This window comes from Pipistrellus kuhlii, unplaced genomic scaffold, assembly GCF_014108245.1.
Source record: "Pipistrellus kuhlii isolate mPipKuh1 unplaced genomic scaffold, mPipKuh1.p scaffold_m20_p_4, whole genome shotgun sequence".
Classification (NCBI taxonomy): Eukaryota; Metazoa; Chordata; class Mammalia; order Chiroptera; family Vespertilionidae; genus Pipistrellus; species Pipistrellus kuhlii.
The window spans coordinates 32201898-32224519 of NW_023425540.1; positions in this window are offsets into that span (position 1 = coordinate 32201898).

Consider the following 22622-nt stretch of genomic DNA (forward strand, 5'->3'; position numbering starts at 1 on the left):
AAGATGCAGGTCTCAAGATGAGGGAGCTAGGAACACAACCTAACTACAATGCCTAGATGTTTAAGGAAATAAAACTGAGGCCCAGAAAGGCTTGGCCTTTTGACTATCATTTCCTTCGTGTTTAAAAAAATGAAGTGTCATTGTTCCCTACTCCCCACCTCCCATTTCTTTGTTCCTCCTCCCTCTTTCCCTTCCCACCCCTCCCTCTTCCTTTTATAATAGACACTACTTTTTAGAGCAGTTTTAAGCTTACAGAATAATTGAGCAGAAAGTAGAGAGTTCTTAGATATTCATTATCCCTCCCTGCCCATCCCCGCTCCCAGTTTCCCCTATTATAAATATCTTGCATTAGCATGATACACTTTTTATAATTGACGAGCCAATATTAATAGGCAATTACTAACTAAAGCCCATAGCTTACATTAGGGTACACTCTCTGTGTTGTATAATTCTAATGGTTTGGGCAAATGTACAATGCCATGCCTCTGTCATTATAGTGTCAATACTGAGTAGTTTCACTGCTCTAAAGATACCCCATGTTCCACCTATTTGTCCTTTTTCTTTCCAAATCCCTGGCAACCACTAGTATTTTTACTGTCTCTGTAGATTTTCCTTTTCCAGAATATGATCAAGTTGCAAATATATATATTAAAAAATACAGCCTTTTCAGGCTGGCTTCTTTCACTTAGCAATATGCATTTAAGCTCCCTCCGTATGTTTCCATGGCTTGATAGCACAGCATTTTTTATTGCAGAATAATATTCTGTGTATTGATACACCAAAGTTTGTTTATCCATTCACCTACTGAAGGATGCCACCATTTCTTTTTGGCTCCTCTGTTCTTAGATTAGTCCTCAAGACAATTTTTCTACTTTTGCTTCATGTCTTTAATGGGCAATTATTAACTTCTTGTTTCTTTATATCAACTTATGCAACTATAAATCCTTCATGAAAATGGCAGGTCTTAGAGTGTATTGGTTGTTTTTTTGGTATTGGTGGTGGATCGTCTGTATACTTGGCAAGTGGGACTTAAATATGTACCTAAAGCCAATAGATTGTTTTTAAGATGCCGACACTTATAGAATAATGAAGTATTCTAGCAGGGAGACTTTCCAAAAAGTAGGGAGACTTACAAAACCAGAATTAAAGTTAAGTATTTTCAGGATTGGGGTGGAAGCCTTATCATCATCCATGAAATGGAAATAGATGTAATAGCAACCAAAGAAGGCATGTAACAGGCCACATGGAGAAGCCTAGGGACAGAACTTGGAAGGGAGGGGGAATGGCTCTGATCAGTGAAGATAGGGGCCAGGAAGTAGCTGGTGGATAACTTATTCTTTGTTCCTCACCCAAACAGCTGGTCCTGAGACACAGTAGCTCATGCACACTTTCTGAAGGTTCCTCATTGTACTTGCTCTCTCCACCCTACCTCATTCCCCTTTTTCCTTCTCCCATTTCCCAAAATTGCTGTCCAGTCCTTAAGTGCTGCCACATCAGATTTTTCTGGGAATCCATGGTAAGACAAGACAGCAAACCTCATAGATGACTAGCAGCTTTCTTGTGACCATGGGAACCAGCATAAGAATGAAGCCAGTAGCATGAAAGGTTAATGTAATAAAGAGCTGCATGAAACTTAACATCACTGACCAACCTGGAGCTCTTCCTACCTCTGGACTTCCAGTTACCTGAGAAAGAAGTCCATTATACGTATCTAGTTTTCTGTGATTGGCCACTAAAAACATTGTAACTGATAACCTGCTCTAGTTTCTGAAAGACCACTCCCCACCCCTTCTATCATAGTCTTATAATAAATGCCCCCTTTGATCTTAAGTTAACATAAACTGGTTTCTGATACCCGTCATCAATAAAATTCTAATATACCTGCCTCTCTTTTGGTACTGATAAAATATATTTAGGACCTCTTATTGAAATCCTGTTCCTTTTTACCACTAAAAAAAAAAAAAATTAAAAAAACTTCCAAAATTAGTGAAAATATATGAAGTGTATCTATAGCCAGGCATGAAATAGAGGTTACCTCTGTCTTAATTAAAAAGCAAACATACACAATTAAAAAAAAATTCTGGAAGTTCTCCCAAATCGAATCCAAACAATACCCCCAAATAAGAATAGTTTAAGAATTAATCTCTGCCAAGCCGGCTTTCCCCCAGATGATGGATTTGTTAGTTAATCATTCTGAAGCAGGATTAGAGCCCAGTCATAGTTTCATAAACTATTCATTTCCTAAGGCGCTGAGGAGTTTCATGGGCTTTTTACTCCTATGCCATAAACAGGACTATAAATTGTATTAGCAATTGTTTTTGAAAAGGATGTCAAGACTTCCGTTGCAAGATGGTGATTTGAGACTGCACATTTAACTACTCCTTTTCCCCCCCAAGTTCCTATGGAAATGACCAAAAGCTTACTTTAGAACATGTCTAATAAAAAAACAATCACCTTTAATCTGAAAATCGGTGAAAAGTGCTATCAGGCTAACAACTGGGAGGAAGTTAGCAACACTGCAGAGGCAGAAGCAGAAGCAGATATGTGGAAGAGGCAGCTGGTCCAAGACTTCACCTGTGCCAGGCACAGCCCCCCTCCCTCTCCCCCCGCACTGTGCCAGAGTCTGTGGGAATCTCTCAGAGCCCCGAGGTCTGGGGCAAGGCGAGGCCGTGGAGTAATTGGTGCCTGCAATGCAAGGGCTTGGCTGAAGCAGGCTCCCAATAGGGGTCTCCGGGGCCCTTTTGGAAGGAGATAGTGGCCCAGCTAACTCCAGGGCACGACAACAAACACAGGAAAAATAAAATAATAAAACAGGAAAAAGAAGGAAAGAACAACAGGGGCCTGGGGCACTGCTGAGAGCCTGGCCTTAGGCAGTGGCGTTCACTTCCTGAGGTCATTGTTAGAAACTGGAAAACACTTTCCAGTCATCTGCCAGGGGCTGCTGAGCAATTTTCTTCAATCAGTAAGCAGTTTGAGATTTGCTGATTATATGAAAAAGGCGTAATAACGGGCTGAGACCTGAAGGTGTCCGGAATAGAAAGGGCCTTTTGCTGTCCACGGATTAAGGTCCTAGGATCTAGGGGACAGATTGAAGTTTATTGATTTTCCATTGATGAGACATTGACGATGGCCTGGAGTAGTGAAATTACACCCTTCTGCTCAGAGAATATTGTGTCTCATCCCAGACTCACTGTTAAAGTTGACAAGTAAATGGTTTTCTGGTAAACATTTATTCCATTTTTCAATCTGGACACTAAATTGATGTGTAGCAATAATGGGGAGGTAATTATAGGAGACTGAAGAACCTTCAGTCTTGCAAAAGCCTAAATGTTTCAGAAAGCAGGCTGTTTCTTTTCCTTTCGAATGGGTCGAGGTTGTTCAAGAGGAAAACACATACCAAAGAATTGGACTCAATGCCATTCAAAAAGATGTCTGTGGGTTTTCTGTGAGGCAAGGCACAGCGCTCCAGGTCACGCTGACGGTTAATTCCTTCTCATTATCTATCTTTTCCTCTCATTTAAGTACCTTTTCATTAATTCCATAAAATCCACCTGAGAGTTCTCTGCTCCCAGGGGACTAGCCTCTCTCACTTCAGCTGAAAACAGCTCTTCACAACAGATTATTAAGTTTTATTCCCCTCTTAAAGGAACTAAAAGGGAAGTAAAACGAGATAAAGAGATAAAGGATTGTTTCTTTGAACTAAGATCTCAGCATCTCCTTCCTTTATATTTTACAGCAAAGTGAGGATGCCACAGGAGATATTGAGGCAGAGTAAAGGAGCGATGGAGAGCTCAGACCAGGGGCCAGGCAGCGCCATTTTATTTAACCTCTATCTTCCTCAGCTTACCTATTGAAAATGGGGATGACTGCCCACTTCAAACAGTTTTTGTAAGTAACAATGCGTTGCTATAAGCTAAGTTCTTAATGATTATAAGGTAATAGAAAAACAAAACGATATTATCATTTCAGCATAATCTTGTTATCCACAAGAATTTTTTTTTATTATGTCCTCCACAAAGTGATTACTATCGATATTAATATACACTGAGTGGCCAGATTACTATGACCACCCCATCAATACTTTGTTGGGCCAGTGAAATTCTTGGAACTAAGGATAAGGTTGTAACTGGAGGATGGAACTGATTGGATATGTGCACTGGACCAACTCTAGACAACCCAGAGCTGCATGCCACTTCCAGCCCTGTTCCAGACTCTCAAGCAGGATTTTCAAGCTGTATCCTTGTATATATAAAGATTTGCCTGAAAGCTAAGAAAAGCTCAATTTGATTGGCTGAGAGTGAAAACAGTACCTCTGGCCATTTTTGGTCTAAGACTTTTGTTTAGCAATTCCATCTAATAAAGAGGGAATATGCAAATTGACTATCACTCTGCCAGAAAATATGACAGTGCCCATAGCCACAAGATGGTGGCACCCAGTCCTTTTAGCCCCACAGGAGTACCACAGTCCCAGGGGCGGGGGAGTGGCCACTGAGAGCGGGCAGTGTGAGGAGCCTGGCAGAATTGATGAAGCAAGCATCCCACCTCAGCCACAGAGGGCCTCTGGGCAGTGGGCACAGAGTGGCTGGTGGGGGTGGGGTTGGGGTGGGGGGCAAGGGGTGCTTGCATTGCTACCCCACTGGTGAAGAGGCAAGCATTCTGTACCCAGCTGCGGAGGGTCTCTGGCCAGGGAGGGCAGTTGGGGGCCATGAGGCTGGCAGGGGAGGGCAGTTGGGGATTATGAGGCCAGCAGCAGAGGGTATTTGGGGGCAATCAGACCAGTGGAGGGGGCAGTTTGAGGGTGAGCAGGCTGGCAGGCAGAGTGGTTAAGGGCAATTGGGTAGGTAGGTAGGTAAGTGGTTAGGAGCCAGCAGTCCCGAATTGCGAGAGGCATGTCTGACTGCCAGTTTGGGCCCTATCTCACAGGGACATCCCCTGGCAGTCAGACTATCCCGCAAGGGGTCCCCTATTGGAGAGGGTGCAGGCCAGACTGAGGGACACCCGCCCCCTCGTGCATGAATTTCATACACTGGGCCACTAGTTTAATTTAAAAAAAAAAAAGAAAGAAAAAAGAAAAAAAAGAAAAGAAAGGTTCAAAACTCAGATAAAGTTTAAGTTTCCTCAATTATAAAGTGTAAACTCCATAGTCAAGTGTCTGCTTAAGGAATAAAGGGATTCCAGAACATTTTGCATACCATCTAAGTACTAGTCTGGTTCTCATTTACTGGGTCCCTTGAGGTCAGAGACATTACAACCCTGAAGGCCTCAATCATTGTGGGGCCAATTCTCAGAACTTAGAATTGGCCCTGCTCTTGGTTTAATGTTCTACTGCCAGAACATTAAATTCTTAATAATTTTCAAACAAGAAACCCTGCATTTTCATTTTGTAGTGGGGTCTGCAAACTATATAGGTAGGCCCAGCCCTAGGACCTAGCTCATTGTTCAATAGATGCTTATTTGTTGTTGTTTTTTTGTTTGTTTTGTTTTTCTGATCAAGCCTCGAACTTTATTTTTTGAAATGGCAGTATATATGCAGCAGGAACAAAGGGGAGCAGGGTTGCCTATGCAGAGGGGTCTTTGGCAGTGTATAATTGCTTATTTGTTATTGGAAAAAAATTAATGATCAATAATGTAATATATTCTCTAATTCATTAGCTATATATTCAAGCTGCAGTCCATAAAGCATTTGAAACCCTCAAGTCATGCTAGATAACATACCAAACACACACAAACAGTTCCAAAGCTAACATTAAGAATAAAAATTTACTTGAAACTTAGGAACCTAATTTGATACATGAAATGCCAGCTACCAATGGATTTCCCCCCAAACAGGAACACTTCACAAATATTACATTTGCCTGATAGTGACAGCTTCTGCTATTGAAGATCTCAAAGCAATAACAGGTCAAAGTGTTGGGTAAGGACTACTGCCAAGGTAAAGTGCTAAAGTTATTGAGGTGATGCTATTAAATCCAGAGACATAAATATTTAGGTTTCATTCAAATGAGTTCTCAGGGGAAACTTCCCTTTAAATAACAATTGATTTTTCTAAAGTGAATTACCAGTTGCAGGATATTTACTCTGGTTTGTTGCTTGGGGACTTGGGGATATGTCTGAACTACTTTTAAGGAAAGAAAGCTGAAAAACAGGGCAGCTTGCAGAATTGTAATTAAGAAGTTGATGATAAAATCATAAAATAAACACACACACACACACACACACAGCAGAATTCAGAAAAAAAAAAAAAAAAAAAAAGACAACAAAACACACAAAAGAAATCTGAGAAATACCTGGGATCCTGAAAGAGAGAACATGGTGAAATTTGAGACTGAGATGATGTAATCCACATGTGTCAAACACAAGGCCCGCGGGCCAAATCCGTCCCACCAGGCCTTGCAATGTGGCCCGCACCGCGCTGTCATCACTGCACTCCGCTGCGTTTCTATCACAATGACAGTTTATGACTGTTCAGTAAACCATTCGGCCCGCGATTTAGGCTGGATTTTAGATTTTGGCCCCTTCTCTGATTGAGTTCGACACCCCTAATGTAATCTATTCAAAAGGATGATGCAATTTGCAAGGACACCATCAATGTATGTTAGATAAAACTTTCTTGTTTGAAAACATTGTGGTGGAGCATGCAGAAGGCAGCGAATCAATGATTCTTATCATTGATGTGCCCCTGTCTCTCTCTCTCTCTCTCTCTCTCTCTCTCTCTCTCTCTCTCTCTCTCTCCCCCCTTATCTCTGAAATAATATATAATATATATGTAGTTAGCTCTTATAATGAAGAATAATATGAAAATATGTAAGGTTCCTCATATGTCTCTCTTCTTGTGTCTTTGGATCTTACTCATTGATTCTTCCCAGGATTCTCTGAGGTTCAGGCAGCAGCTGAACAGTTTCAGAGCAAATATAATAGCACTGGGAGTGACTATGGCATAAATACAACCAGCCACAAAGAAGGCCAAATAAGAAAGGAAATGAGAGTAGTAAGACTCTTGATTTTAATAGCTGATTCAAGAATCATTTTGGATTATAATGTGCCCTGTGCTCACGAGACACACATGAAGGATTGCAGACAGGGGAACATGGGATTATGCTAAACTGGAAGTATGAAGTATGTAACTCCTGAACCAGTCTTTTCCCCAATAGATTTAACTTGGAGGCTGTCCCCGGCCTCCTGACCAAACCCAAAGCACAGGCTATAATTCCTCTCAGCAAGAGCATGAACACAAGAGAAAATAAAAAGGTAAAAAGTGAGTATCATACACAGGCAAAATACTATCTATTGTGAAGCCCAAACTATTGTGGATAGAAAGTCATAGTTCTCTGTCATTGTGTTAAGGTCTTAGAACAAAGAAATTCTGTGTGGCCAGAAAGAATAAAAATGGGAAAGACAAGGACCAGATAATGAGGAAGAAGAAAGCAAAGGATGAAAGTCAGACAGGGGCTGAGCTGACACAGCTTCTGAAGCCACAGCTTGCTTGAGGTTCTCATCAAGTCCATGGCGAAGATTAGAACCATATTATTTTATACTAGAGGCCCGGTACTATGAGTCCACATTGCATTTATGTATTGGCACATACCATAGTTTAAAAGCATACTTTTGCCACTATTCCTCTATACCCAACTTTTGCCTCAGTTAGTAAGATTTGGCTTAAAACATGGTTAATTTCAGAAGAAATATATAAATACTTCCTTAATGATATAAATACTATAGATAGAAGACTTCCACTGCCAGCAATAGTAAATAGCATGTATCAAATTAATCCTACACTCAAGTTCAATCTACTCCCTTAGCAAATAATACTCCTAAGCATACAATACAGGACATTCACTGAAATGGACTAATTACTAGGATATAATGTAAGTTCAACAAAAGAAATGTTCTCTGTCTCTAGGGGAATTAAGCTACAAACTAGTCACAAAAATATCACTTTAAAACTCTTCAATGTTTGAAAATTAAGCAATAAACTTATAAATATTTCATTGAACCAATTAAGAATTCCCACAGAAATGAGAAAATGTTTTAAACTACATGTTAATGGGAACATATTTAATATAAAAATTCCTGGGTCAGGTTAAAACTTGTTTCAGCTAGCCTTTGCTGTGTAACCAACCATCCCAAAATAAATGGTTAAAATAACAACTACTATGGTATTTTATTTACATGAAGATTCTATGGGTTGGCTGGGTGGTTCTCCTGTTCTGGCTTGGCTGATGCTGTTGGACTTCCTTGTATCTATGATCAGATAAAGGTTGGGGAAGATGGAAGATCTAGGATAGCCCTGCTCACATGTTTAGCAGTTAACTGGCTTTCAAACAGGATGCCTTAAATCATTTCCATGTGATCTCTTACCCTCTAGCAAGCTAGCTTGCTCTCATTCACATGGTATTCTTAAGTTTCCAAGCACACTAGGAGAAGAGAAGCTGCAAATCTTAAAACCTTTTTAAATCCCTATTTGTTTTATATTTGCAAATCACATGGCCAAACCTAGATCAAGAGTGGAGACAACTCTTGATGGAAAAATATTGAAAAATTATATGACAGCAGATCATTCAGCCAGAGATAGGAAATATTTGTGGTCATTATTTTGCAATCTATCATACAGCTTATGCACTGCTCAGAGTGAAATTAATACTTTTAAATGCATATCTTAGAAAATGAGAATGATTTAAGTTTTTAATCTCAAGAGGCTAGAGAAGGAACAACAAATTAAACCTAAAGGAAACATTAAGAAGGTATTAATAAAGCATACAAATCAATATGGAAAGCAAATATACAATAAAATAATCCACAAAGCTAAAAGTTTGTTTTTTAAAATATTGATAAAATTGATCCACTTTGTTTGGCAGGAAAAATAAGAAAATACAAATTGTCAATAAAAGGAATAAAATAGGGGACATTACTACAGAGCATCTAGATGTCACAAAGATGAGAGCACAAACAATCTTTGCTGATACACTGGAAATTTAGATACAATGGAAAAATTCATTGGAAAATACAACTTATTAAAATGGACACCAAAAAAAATAGAAAATTCTGTTTCTTAAAGCAATTGTCTTTGTATTGAAAATCCTTCCCATATAGAAAACTCTAGACCTACATGGCTTCATCCAAATATCTAAGGAATTCTTCCAAATATCTAAGGAATAATACCAAACATACACAAATAGTTCCAAAGAATAGAAAGATAGGTGACACTTATCAACTAGTTTTATGAAATAGTAAACCCTCATGCCAAATTTTAGATGGACTACAGGGAAAGAAAATTATGTGCTAATCTCACTTATGAACACAAAAATAAAAATTCTAACTAAAATATTAGCACATTCAACTTATATACCAGTTGGGCTTATGTAAGTTTGAAAAACTTAGAAAATTAATTTAAAAAATTAACCACATTAACAGAATAAAGGAGATCAAACATGTGAGCATTATCTTGCTAGAAACAAAAATGAAGTTGATAAAATTTAATATTCATTTTGTTTTTAAAAACTTTTTTTTTGGCAACCAAGAAGGGACCTTCTTAACTTTATAAAGAATGTGTTTTTAAAAAACTGCATAAAACTTTATACATAATGATTAAATTATTTTTAAAGCCTTACTGAGACTAGGAATGAGGCAAAGATGACCATTTTTACTACTTACATTCAGTGTTGTACATGAGGTTTTTCAATCAGTACGATAATTTAAGAAAAAGAAAAAATGATAGATGTAAGGATTGGAAAGGAAAAGATAAAACTGTCATTCACAATAACATAATTGTATATGTAGAAAATTCAAAGGATAAAATATTAAAATAAAAAAGTGAACTTAGCAAAATCCCTGGATACAAGGTCATTATATAAAATTCAATTATATTTTTATATCTTTAACAAGATACAATTATTAGATGAAAACATTTAATTATAGCATTAAAAAGTTTACCTAGAAACAAATTAAAGAGTACATAACATTATCAGAATTAACTGTAAAACATTACTGAAAAAAATAAGAGAAGATCTAAGTAAATAAAAGGTTAAACCAGCTTTTAGATTGGACTACTATATATTGTAAAACTGTCAATTTTCCCTTATTAAATATTTAGATTCAATAAATTCCCAATAAAATTTTTCAGAAAGCTTTCTTTTGTGGAAATTGACAAGTGGATTCTAAAATTTACAATGGAAATAGGACCAAGAATATCAAGAGACAAACTTAGGGGGGGAAAAATAAGTTATAGGGCTTATACTATCAACTAGTTATTTAAAAACAACAACAACAACAAACCAACAGTATGGTATTGGTGCAAGGATTTAAAAAAAAGTAGATAAAGGAAGGAACAGTGTCCATAAGTAGACATGAGAACCATTTTTACAATAAAGATATAGTGGGGTTAAGGAGGACTTTTTAAAGAAATGATGCTTGATCAATTAAACATCAGCACAGAAAGAGATAAACCTTAATTTATACCACATACAAAAATAAATTTCAGATGGATTATAGATCTGAATGTGAAACGTAAAACAATAAAGCGTCTAGTAGGTGACATAGGAGAATATCTTCATGACCTTAACCCCTATTTAAATATTTGACTCTGATGAATATGATATATCTGATCTGCTCTGTACAGTCTTCTCTAATTATTGAAGCTCATTTTGGAACTTCTATTTACCACCACATAGTTTAGCACTCACATTGTAAATTGTAGAACTTTTGTTCTGAATGTTAGTCTTTATCATGTCTACTCCTATTTTTAATAGTGCTTGAGTTAGTGCTAGGTGCTCAATTAATAACTAATAGTTTCAGGTGGTCCCAAATTTCTCTGAACCTCTGCTCAGCAACTTGTCCTTTCTATGACACAATGCTCCAGTCACTCCATTTATCTAAATACTGAGGAAGTCTGAACCAAGTGTCCCTTGAAAGCAAAGTACTATACCAGGCGTCATGTGTGCTGCAAAGATGTATAGGTCTCAGCCTCTAAAAGACTTTATAATATCTTAGGGGAGATATAAGACAATATAACTATTTTAAATTTCAGGAACAAGAGTCATGGAAATGGCCATAATGTTATTTCTGTCTTGGCTAAACAAGAAGGGCACTTTGAATCAATGGCATCTGAATTGGGTACTGAAGATCATAAGAGGGTATTCCAGGTTGAGTGAAACCTAAGGAACAGTTTTTGAATTGAGGCACTATATTTCCTGGATAAATGTCTGAATAGATTTCTCCTGGAATAGTAGATTGACTTTCTATTATATGACCACTGAACAGTGTTTGTAGAGTCTATGATGCAGGTGCTCATGCAAGAACAGAATAAATCAAGTGGTCGTTTCTGTGTGAATCCCATGGCATTTAAATCTGAGCTGTCAGAAGACTGTGCTAGCAGAAGCTCTTCTCATACAAAACCTAGAGGCCCGGTGCACAAAACTTGTGTGTGGGTATGGGGGTGTCCCTCAGTCCAGCCTGTGCCCTCTTGCAATCCAGGACCACTGGCTCCTAATTGCTCACCTGTCCGCCTGCCTGCCTGCTCAGTGCATATCATGGCGACTAGTCATTCCAGTCATTCCGCCCTAATGGTTGCTTAGTCTTTTATTATATAGGATGTGTCTTTTCTGCTGGTCCCTTTCAGTTTAGGGGAAGAAGTGATTGCAACATGCCTGTTTTGGTGCTTTGTATTGCCTTCTACTGCCTTTGTGAAGTTGAATAAAGAAGTTGCATTGTGTTTTTTAAAAGAGTTGAAAGAAGAAGTCAGAACAATAAAAAGTCCAGATTAGCTTTAAAATTCCTATCAGAGATTAGTGGGAATTTAGGAACAGATGGGAGGGCCCTGAATTCCTTGGTGTTAGTATAATGTAGTACCTGGATTGCAAACTCAAATGCCTACAAGGAGCATGGAGGTAAAATAAGTAGGTGGGTGGGCTGAATGAAAAAACACAACAGCACAAATGTGATGAGAAATGGCAACTAACACTTGGGTTGTAATAAGGCAAATTCTTTTAAAAATTTTATCTTTATTATTGAAAGTATTACAGATATCGCCCTCCCCCCCCTCCCTTTTTTCCCCACTGACCCCCTCCCACCTCACACCCATCGCTCTCAGGCCTTCACCACATTGCTGTCTGTGTCCATGGGCATGCATATATGTCTATAACTTCCTCTGTAATAAGGCAAATTCTCAGGTGCTACCCCAACCCTCTGAATCAGAACGGTGGTGTTGGGGGTAGGGCTCAGCAATCTCCACGTGGTTCGGAGGACAAAAATGTCTGAGAAGTACTGCAATAAGGAAAGTGACAACAGAGGCCGACTGATGGGCTCACGCCCCATGGAAAGATATTTCTCAGCTTTACTTGATTTTTGCCTTATAGGATATGGCACCTATGTTGCCAGACCTTCCAGTTTTGTGAAAAAAAGTCATAAATCTGAATTTTTATGTGACATCCCCTGATTTTTTTTTTTTTAAGTGTTGGCCATTATATCTCTGGTGGTCAAATATAACTATGGTCAACATTTCACCATGGGCCTTCAATTTTCAATCTCTGACTTAATGATTAAAAGCATAAGCTCTAGATTCAGTCAGTTGTCATTCAAATAAAATTGTAAAAAGACATAGTAAGAGGGTGACTTTAGGGAAATTGTTTAACTTCTTCAATTCTTGATTGCCTTCAGTGCAAAATGGGCATAATAATAGTACCCACTTCGTTGTAGGAGTGAAGATGTGCATACAATACACTTACTCAAGGACTGAAAGATAGCACTTGCTTAAAAAAAGATGCCTTTATAATTACTCTGCAGAAGCTAAGGATGTTGGGGAAAAGAAGGCATCTGAGCCAGGGGAGTTAAAGGATTCATTGGCTTCTCTAGGCTGAGCTAAGTGGCTCTAGGTAATGCCCAGGTTGTATGGCAATGTCATGCAAGGTCCAGGCTGTGATACTAGGCAGAAGGGAATGAATTTGATGGGCAGACCCCTGTAATAGAAGATTCTCATGATTCCCAATTTCATTCTGGGCAGTCTGTTTACACATACCCAGAACTTTTCCTGCATCTGGAGCAAGGGAACTGGCAAGTCTTTATTTCTGAGAACCCAAATGTACAGTTTATGTTCAAAGCTTAACTAAATGTAAGAACAGCCAGGTAGCTTATGTCAGAAGCTCAGACCCACCCATGGACCAGTAAGTCTGAGGGTGTGGGGGAAGAAATGGCAGAAAAATGATAAAAGTGGTGTGACCTGGAGGCTAAGTTGGCATCCAAGATTCATGTTAAGCAGAGCAGATACCAGGTCTGTGGGCAGCCACGATTAACCTCAGGCCCCACATCTGGAGAGGCTAAACGGCTGATATACTTCCTGTCTTAATCTAGACCAGCTCAGTTCCAAGGCATGAATGAGCCTGGTGGTGGGAGTTCTTTGAGACTCTTGCTGTGAGTGGCTGGGAAAGGTGAAGCTTGACAGACACTAGTGTAAGCAATGGGGTGTCACTGTTTTAGGAGGCAAGGTGTCATAGTGCTAATTTAAAAAGTTAATTTAGGGTCAGTGTGTAGGATGTATTGGATTAAGAGTCATGAGGGAAAAAAGACTACTGCACTATCTTGGCCATAGAGGCCACAATTCCTCTTAACTATACTCATGAGAGACATTTTCAATTGATTAAAATATTCTCTTCTGCTGATCCCATACAAGGCACCAAAATATTTTCAAAGGTTAGCTCTATCTAGACAGCTACTCCCACAGAAGGAAATTGGCATGTGAAGCTCCTGGTGCTGATTGCTATAGGGTGATGACAATGGGGGAGAGAGGAAGGAGGTACTTAGAAAATAGTGTGAAATATCAATAGGAACCAGTGCCTAAGTTTATGATGGGGAGGGAAGCAGAGTCACAATGGAACAAGCATGAAGAAATACAGCGAAAGATCACAGTAGGGTTTCAAGCCTCAGAAGTGGGAGAATTTTCGGTGCCATTAATAAAAGCATATAAACAAACCCCTCTCCCTCCAGGGATGCAGACAAATAAACAGGTTAGTGGAGAAAAGTTGATGATTTCACCTCCTGAAGTTCTGGCAGAACCTGAAGTTGTCAATCAAGCAGTTTGACATGCCAGATAGTAATAGCTTTTTTTTTTTTTTTTAATATATTTTATTGATTTTTACAGAGAGGAAGGAAGAGGGATAGAGAGCTAGAAACATTGATGAGAGAGAAACATCGATCAGCTGCTTCTTGCACACCCCCTACTGGGGATGTGCCCACAGCCAAGGTACATGTCCTTGATGGGAATCGAACCCAGGACCTTTCAGTCCACAGGCCAACGCTCTATCCATTGAGCCAAACTGGTTTCAGCTAGATAGTAATAGCTTTTAAACTTGGTATTTTGGTGTGTGATGCTTTTGGAAGATGCAAAGAATGTGATGGATAATTTGTCCTTAAGAAATTCAGGAGATAATGGAGGTGTAGAGACACCCACATAGATCTAATAGGGATAAGCAAAACCAAAACCAAAACCAAAACCAACTTATTTAGGGAGGGGGTTTAGTGACTGCTGGGGCAAGTCATGGAAGCTGAAGGTGGGGTTCCAGCACACACACAACACCAGAGCCACAATATGATCTGAATTATTCCATGTACACGAATTGTTGTCCAAAAAAAGAGCATCCTTACAGCCTGAGGGTTCAAGAACAATCATTGAGGCCATCATTATATGACACCGACTGGCTAAGCCTCAACAGATATAGGCATTCTGCTAGCAGTCAAAAACCCTTTGCTCTTAAGGAGCCCCCAGACTTATGAGAGAGGTGTACCAAGTTTATATACTGGTATACACAGCATGAGAAGGGCTGAGAGAGATGCGAGTATACACAGACAGATCCAGGTGCATGTGGCAGGGTCTGGCCTGAGAGAAACAGGACACTCCCCCTGCAGACAATGAAGGTGGAGCTGTCCTGAGAGCAAGCTAGGAAGACTGATTCATCTACCCTCCATTGTCCATTCACAGGCCAAGTTTCCCAGGCTTCCCAGGCAGCACCCAGCAGGAGCAGAGAGCCGTGTGGGTGTGGAGCACGACTCAGGGTGGGCTCCTCAATGCAGTTCCTCAAGCTTGCTCTTGAAACCAGGCCAGAGTTTTGAATCACCTTTTATTTATTTAGTTATTCCATTCATTAATTTTTTTGAGAGAGAAGCATAACAGAGTGTTTGTAGCTAAACCATTGTAATTCTTATATGTTGGCTGGCTTCCAGAATAAACTGACTAAATAGATCACCATCTTTCCGGGCAGGCTCTCCAAGGAATCCTTCCCGGGCACTGACAATATTCCTCAAAACTTCTCTACCAGGAAATGAAGGGAAGCTGATCTCAGAAAGGTTTTAAGACTAAGGGTTTTTTTGTTTGTTTGTTTGTTTTTGTTTTGTTTTGGTGTTTGATGTGTTTAGCTATTTATTTATTTATTTATTTATTTATTTATCATGGTTTAGGTCTCCAATCTTTTTGAAATTAAATTTTATTTTAAAATAATGTTTAAATTTTTAATTGTGGTAAAAAAAAAAATCTATGTGGATAAAAATGAGGTTACATACTAAACCGGACAAGCTCAGGAGAGGCCTGCTTGGCGGGCCTTAGAAACCCAAGACCAAAGCCATTACACAGGTGGTCTGAACATAAAACTCCTCTCTAGAAGCGGGTCATGGTGGGTAGTCAGGTCCTAAGCCTGTCGCTTCCCTGACAAAGGCCGGTCTTTAACGTTGACAATGCTGGCTGTCTTTGCGCATCTGAGATAACACCCATTTGAAAGGTCAAAGTGAGCTTCTCTTCCAGACCCTCCACAGCACAACCGCCGGCACCAGAGCACAGACCACATTGTTATCTGACTGCCCACACACCATGTCTGTGTGCTGTACATGTTAACTTCCCTGCACCAGTGATGGAGAAGAAATATGTGTCTTGTTTTACTTCTTATCCAGCCTCAGAGATTTCCCCACTTTGCTTTCTCCTGCCTTCCTAGTCCACCACCAATGGGTTTCAGGTAACCTTCTGTACATCTCCTCCTTTGAATCTAATGTATAAAATAAGCTGCAAAACTGCCATTCTTTAGAGCATTTTCTCAATCCATTGAGGTTTTCATTCTTGACAATTATAATCAGTTTGGTTCAAATACACTATTGTAAGACTTTTTCTTAGACTGGACATTCTTTGGTCAAAATGAAACAAAATTTACTACTTTAACCATCTTTATGACTATGGTTCAATAATGTTAAATACATTCACCCTGATCTCCAGAACCCTTTCATCTTGCAAAACTGAAACTCTATACTCGCCAGACAACAGCCTCTCATTTCTTCCTCCCCCAGCCCTGGACACAGTCATTCTACTTTCTGTTTTGAAGAGTTTGACTGCTGTAGATAGATAGCTCATATAAGTGCAATCACACAGTATTTGTCTTTTTGTGTCTGGCTTATTTCACTTAGCATGTCTTCAAGGTTCACCCATGCTGTAACATGTGTCAGATTTCCTTTCTTTTTAGGGTTGAATGACATTCATAGTATATATTAACTACATTTGGGCTGCTTCTATGTCTTTCCATGATCATAAGTGCGCAAATATCTTTTCAAGATCCTGCTTTCAATTTTTTGGGATATACTCTCAGAATTAAAATTGCTGAATCATATGTAATTCCATTTTTAATTTTTTAAGGAATTGCCATACTGTTTTCCATAGCAGGTGCATTGTTTTGCATTTAGGTCTCCCAACTTCATATGGGGTCCCTCTAATTTGTGGTCTGTTGTGGGGTGGGTCTCAATGCCCTGATATGTTTTATGACACCAGAAAGACCAGTACAGTGAGTGAGGCCAATGTAATTTGGTGAACTGTGATTTATGGAAATGATTTATAGGTTAAATGCGAGAATAAAGGAGATGGCTAACAATGGCAAACTGTCACTCACACAATCCTCTTATTACATTGACTTATAATATAACATGGACTTATAACATTTACTGCCAAAGTTCATTTTCTCCATAGCAAAAAATTCTCTCCTCAATTTTCTTTTTCTCTTTTCACTTGCTTCTCTTCCTGTTCCCAAGTCTAGTTTTGGCTCACAGCTTGTTTTGACTCTATTACCATCTAGCTGTGAGACCCTGCATAAGTTTCTTAATGCTGTTACTCCTCTATCTGTGGAGATAGAACAATGCCTCCCCAAAGATGTCCAAAACCTAACCCCTGGAACCTGAAAACATGTTAGGTTATATAATGAAGGAAGATTAAGGTTGCAGATGGAATTAAGGTTGCTAATTAGTTAACCAGAAAAAAAATGGGAAGATTAACCTGGTTTATCCATACAGGCCCAATGCAATCATAAAAGAAGAGTAAGGCAAACAATCTCAGGATGATGCGATAGATAAAAACTCAATCCAGCCTTTGCTGCTTTGAAGATGGAAGAAGGTGGCCACAAACCAAGAATGTGAGTTGCCCCTAAAAGTTAAAAAGGCAAGAAAATTACTCTTCCCTACAATCTCCAGAAAGAACTGCAGCCTTACAGACACCTTAATTTTAGCCCAGGGAAACCAGTATCAGACTTCTACAAAACTATCCTATATAATAAAAGCCTAGGTGGCATCATGCCATCATGAGACGTCCTCGTGTGATGTCATTACAAGATGGTCACCACAAGATGGCTGTCACAAGATGGCCACATGCACAGTGGAGGCAGGGCCTGGTGGCTGCTCCATGTGGTGAGGCCTGGGGGTCCCACAGCTCTGCACAGTGCAATGAGGAGGTGGGTCCTGGAGGAGGAGGTGGTCGTGGCAGGGGAGGGCAGTTGTGGGAGATCAGGCCAGAGGGGAGTTCAGTTGGAGGAGATCAGGCCAGCAGGAGAGCAGTTAGATGTCAATCAGGCCGGCAGGGGAGCAGTTAGGGGGTGATCAGGCTGGCAGGCAGAGGCAGTTAGGGGCAATCAGGCAGGCAGGCAGGCAGGCAAGTAGTTAGGAGCCAGGGGTCCCAGATTGTGAGAGGGATGTCCAACTGCCAGTTTAGGCCCAATCCTGCAGGCAGTCAGACATCCCCTGAAGGGTCCCAGATTGGAGAGTGTGCAGGCCAGGTTGAGGGAGGGACACCCGCGCCCCCCCCCCCCCGCATGAATTTCATGCACCAGGTCTCTAGCCAATAATAAGTTTGTATTACTTTAAGCCATTATGTTTGTGGTAATTTGCTACTGCAGCAATAGAAAACAAATACGATAATGATATTTGTCTTAAAATGATTGCCAAGACAAGGCAAGTAACACACATTGCCTGAAATGTACTGAGTATTCAGTGTACAGATGCTATAACTTTTAAGCCTCCTCCTAACTTTCTCCACCTTCCTCCAGAGCCAAGCGTGATGGTGCATTGGTGGCTCTGCTGCGAATGGACCCCCAGCAGCATCTCTCCCAGAGCTAGTTGACAGCAAAAGAAATCACAATCCTTTCAAATGCACTTGGCCAGGGCTGAATGTCTGCCAGTTTTCTAAAGGGATTTTCATTTTTAAATTAAAATGATAGATCTACCTGTCTGCATCTTTATGACTGTGAGAGCATATTCTGGCCAAAGAGCCAACTTAGCTTTTCCTACATATTCATTCCTATTTTAATTTGAATATTATAAAAAGAAGCCTTGGGTATCTCAGCTTTAAAGCAATGCTCTGTCTGCAAGCGTTTTAAACCTCACTTGGAGAGAACAGCTCCTATCATGGACAAGTTCAATGAGAAGAGATAGTATTTCCTGCAGGGTAGAAAAGAGATCCAGAATTTTCTGGGAAGTTTCTCTCTTGGCCCTTTGCCTAACCACCAGGCTCTCTACTGCCCCACCCCCCTTTGCAGTTACCCCAATATTCCAAGAAATTGCCCAATTCTAAGGACTTTCAAAACCTTAACGTCTGGTTCCATATGCCCTAGGTGTAAGTGAGAAAAGGGCCAAGTCCAAAAAAAAAAAAAAAAATGTTAATGCAACATTTACCGTCAAGACTTTACATGTATACAAGTTCACAAAGCTTTATTTATGACCTGCACAGCTGTCATAAGTTACTGGCCTCCCTCTGATTGTTTGGGGATTATCATATAGGCTGTTAACCTTAATGCTATGCCAGTCTTTATTTGGATTCATCTAAGCCCAATTTCATCTTACCGTTTGCATTTATTATCTTTGGCATAGAAAATAAAAAGAGAAAGGGAACCATTGTTGATTGCACATTCAAATAAACATAGCACTCACATGGACTGGGGTGTGGTGGCAGATGCAAATCAAGAAGTCTGGCTTGGTGATGGGTTGAAGGTAGCAAGGGGAGGGCTGCTGGCTTGCCGATGTGGGATTTTTTTGTTTTGTTTTGGTTGGGTCAAATGTTTCAATTCCTTTCTGTTGGTACATGCATGTGCTTGTTCATGCAAGATCAGCATTACAAAGAATGGCACAATTTTCATATTTTACTTCTTTTTTTTTCAATAAGAAGTAATTAAAAAGTCTCTCAAGATCATGAGTCGTCGTCCATGCCCCCGTCTCCCCCCCACTGCCCTGCACCAGCGGCCTACTTAGAATGCTGAAGGAGGCACAGGGATTCCTCATCTCTATCCCCAGCTGGTCAAACCTTTATTTGCTTGCCATGCTCCATATCTGGGCCCCCCAGAGACGTTGGGACTGAGCCAATGAGGATGAGCCAGGGAAGTAGACAGCAAAAGTGAGGAAAGATTTTGGAAATGAGCCATACCTGGAAGGAATATGGAAATGGGATGTAATTGTATAGGAAAGAGAAAGGCTTTTGTGAAGAGGGACTAATTACAGGGGGAGGGAGAAGAGAGAGTTCAGTGTGTATTGTGTGAATGACAGAGCACACTCAATTCCTCCTCCAGGGGACCAGCCCAAGGGAAGGGCATGGGTGGCAGGAGGGATGGGGTTGAGACATACAGAATCTTCTGACCATCAGGATTGGGAAGGATGGTTTCTTTTTTTTCTCCCCAAATAATTAATATATATTTTAGATGGTCAGTTTTCTTTCTGCTCTGACATAATATCATTCAAAGTAGATGTGAGGGTTGAATTAGAATCTCTTAATAACTCTTATAAACTTTTCAGCCTGAATTCCATAAGAAGTTTAGCCATTAAAAATATTTATTGTTTTATTATTATTATTTTAACTAAAAGAAAGTAAGACATTTCACCAACACAACATGCTGGAATAATTTATTACCTGCATTTGGAGAAAAGGGAAACTGAAATAAAAAAGCACTCATATTCTTTTTTCCTCTCTATAGAAGCAGACTATTGTACATCCTCCACCTTTTGTTTAAATTTTCTGGGATTATGGTTTCCTATAACTGACTCTGGATTTGACCCCTGAAATTGACACAAACCTAAAATATAACTTATACTTAAAAATTGCCATGCCTGAATCTTTCTTGGTTATAGTCACTTCCATTTGCTTTTACAAAGAACAAATAATATTCAAGGCAAAAATAACCATTTTTTCTCTTTATCAAGGCAAACCACGATACCAGAATTACAAAATCAATATTGTCCATTTCAATCATGTTACTGACTATGGAGGGATGTAGGATGAAGAGGCACCTTCTGAGATGTTGGGAAGACTGCTAAAAATTAGGGAGTTCAGCAAAATGCTGTAGTTATTGTAAGATCATTTAAAGGCTTTGTTTTAAACAGTGGCTGCACCTATAATCGAGGCTTCAAAATCGAGGCTTCAAAATCAAGTCCTTATTTACTTATTAAGTCCCTATTGTGTATCTTCACAAAGAAGCCTCTCTCAGCTATTGGAAAGCTCCGTGTCATTGCAAGACAGGATTCAATCCTCCTTCCTTCTCCTCACTGCAGCCACAGTGTTACAACACTGTATAGATTTGCCTCCCTGCTGTGAAAATTGGAATGTGGTGGCCCTTTACTTCCAAAATAAATATGAGTTTAGTTTCCAGCATTTCCCGTATTTTCCAGGTTCATTCCAGGAGCTTGGTTTTAAACAGGATTAAACATGCACATAGCTGAAATCAAACTGGATACTATGGAAATGCTGAAAGAGCAGACTTAAATCTTAGCTTCTCAAGATAGTCTAGATTCATCTCACAACAAATGTTCCGCACAGATGCTATTCTTCTCCTATACAGAAGACAAAATGTGTCCTTATTTGCCTGTTAAAACTATCCCAAACTGAGAGGCCCATAGGTAACATGATTGACATATAGTATGATCTTTTTATTTTATTTTAGTTTAGACTTTAGGTTATTAGGGGCTCTTATTTTTAAATGAAGAGAAAAATAATTTCACTTATTGAAAGCTTGATTTTGTTCCTTCATAGACATCTCTTCAGCTGAATTAGGACTGGTAACTCTTTTCTCAAACCTGAATTCACCATTCACTAAGTTTCCCTGTATTATTGTCAAACTGTGATACAGGAGAACCATTTTTAAATCTATCTAGTAAGACCTCTTTGTCATCTCTAAGGATAAGACTGATTTAAGAGAAAAGAGAACCAGGCAATGTGCACTTGGGAAATTATTATTACACTCGAAGTTCTGGTTGCCTAAGCCCATGAAGGATAACCAATGTTCTGATCTCAGCTCAAAATACACAGGACATGTTAGGTGGAAGATAACTCAAATATTGACTAACTCTAGCCTCTTTGCTTATTATAAATGAGGAAGCTGTCCCAGAAAGGACACCATGTCCTTCTAGCACTTTCCTAAGGAGGGGAATTACTTTTGGTTCTTCCTTCTGTGTACTTAAATACCTAAAAAAGTCTTGCAAATAGATGTGCTAGGGTAAGAATTCCATAAGCACCGAGGCTGCCAGCACTGAGCATAGAACTGGAAAGAGGGTGATCTGTATGGTCATGGTAGATAGAACTCAAGAGGTCAGAATAAAGGTAATCTTGGCATTGATTGACACAGTCACAAAATCAGAATTCACATCTCCCTTAGGGGCCATATTTAAGGACTCTATCGAGAATGGCTCATGGTTTAGAAATGACTATAAACTGAGAAATGCTCCCATTTAAAGATGTTCCCAGGCATTGATGGTCATTTATTCCCGATCTCCAAATCCTGGGTTCTAGATGATTTTCTTAAGCAAGGACATTTCATTTGCCTATATGGGTGAGCTGCTATCTTTCTCTGCCACTAGTCATATCTACTGTTACTGTGGGACCTGGTATTTGAGCCCAATTAAGGTATAGTCTAGGGTGAAAGGAAGATTGGAAGTAGATAGTCAAGAGATAGTCTGCAACTGAATTGAAAGAAAGCTACTGGGCAGTAAGTGAGGAGGCTAGGATCCAGCCTTGCTACTCATTATGCCAGCAGGATCAGGCTCTCTGGGAGCTGGTTAGAAAAGCAGAACCTGCACTGCCACAAGATCTTCGGGTGATTCTCATGTGCATTAAAATTTGAAGGCAGTGCCTGACCCCACTTACAGAGATTCTGGTTTAGTTGGTCTTGGTTTATGACCCAAGCAAGGATACTTTTCCAGGTGATTCTAAAGCGCAGCCATAGCTAAGAACTGCTTTAGAGCTTTGGGATGTGACCTGGATAAAGATGGCACTGAGTAAATGCTAATGGCCCAAGGAAGTGGAGCTTACTTTATTTGTTTGTTTTCCATGCAGAAATCCACATGAAATTTAACGAAAGGAC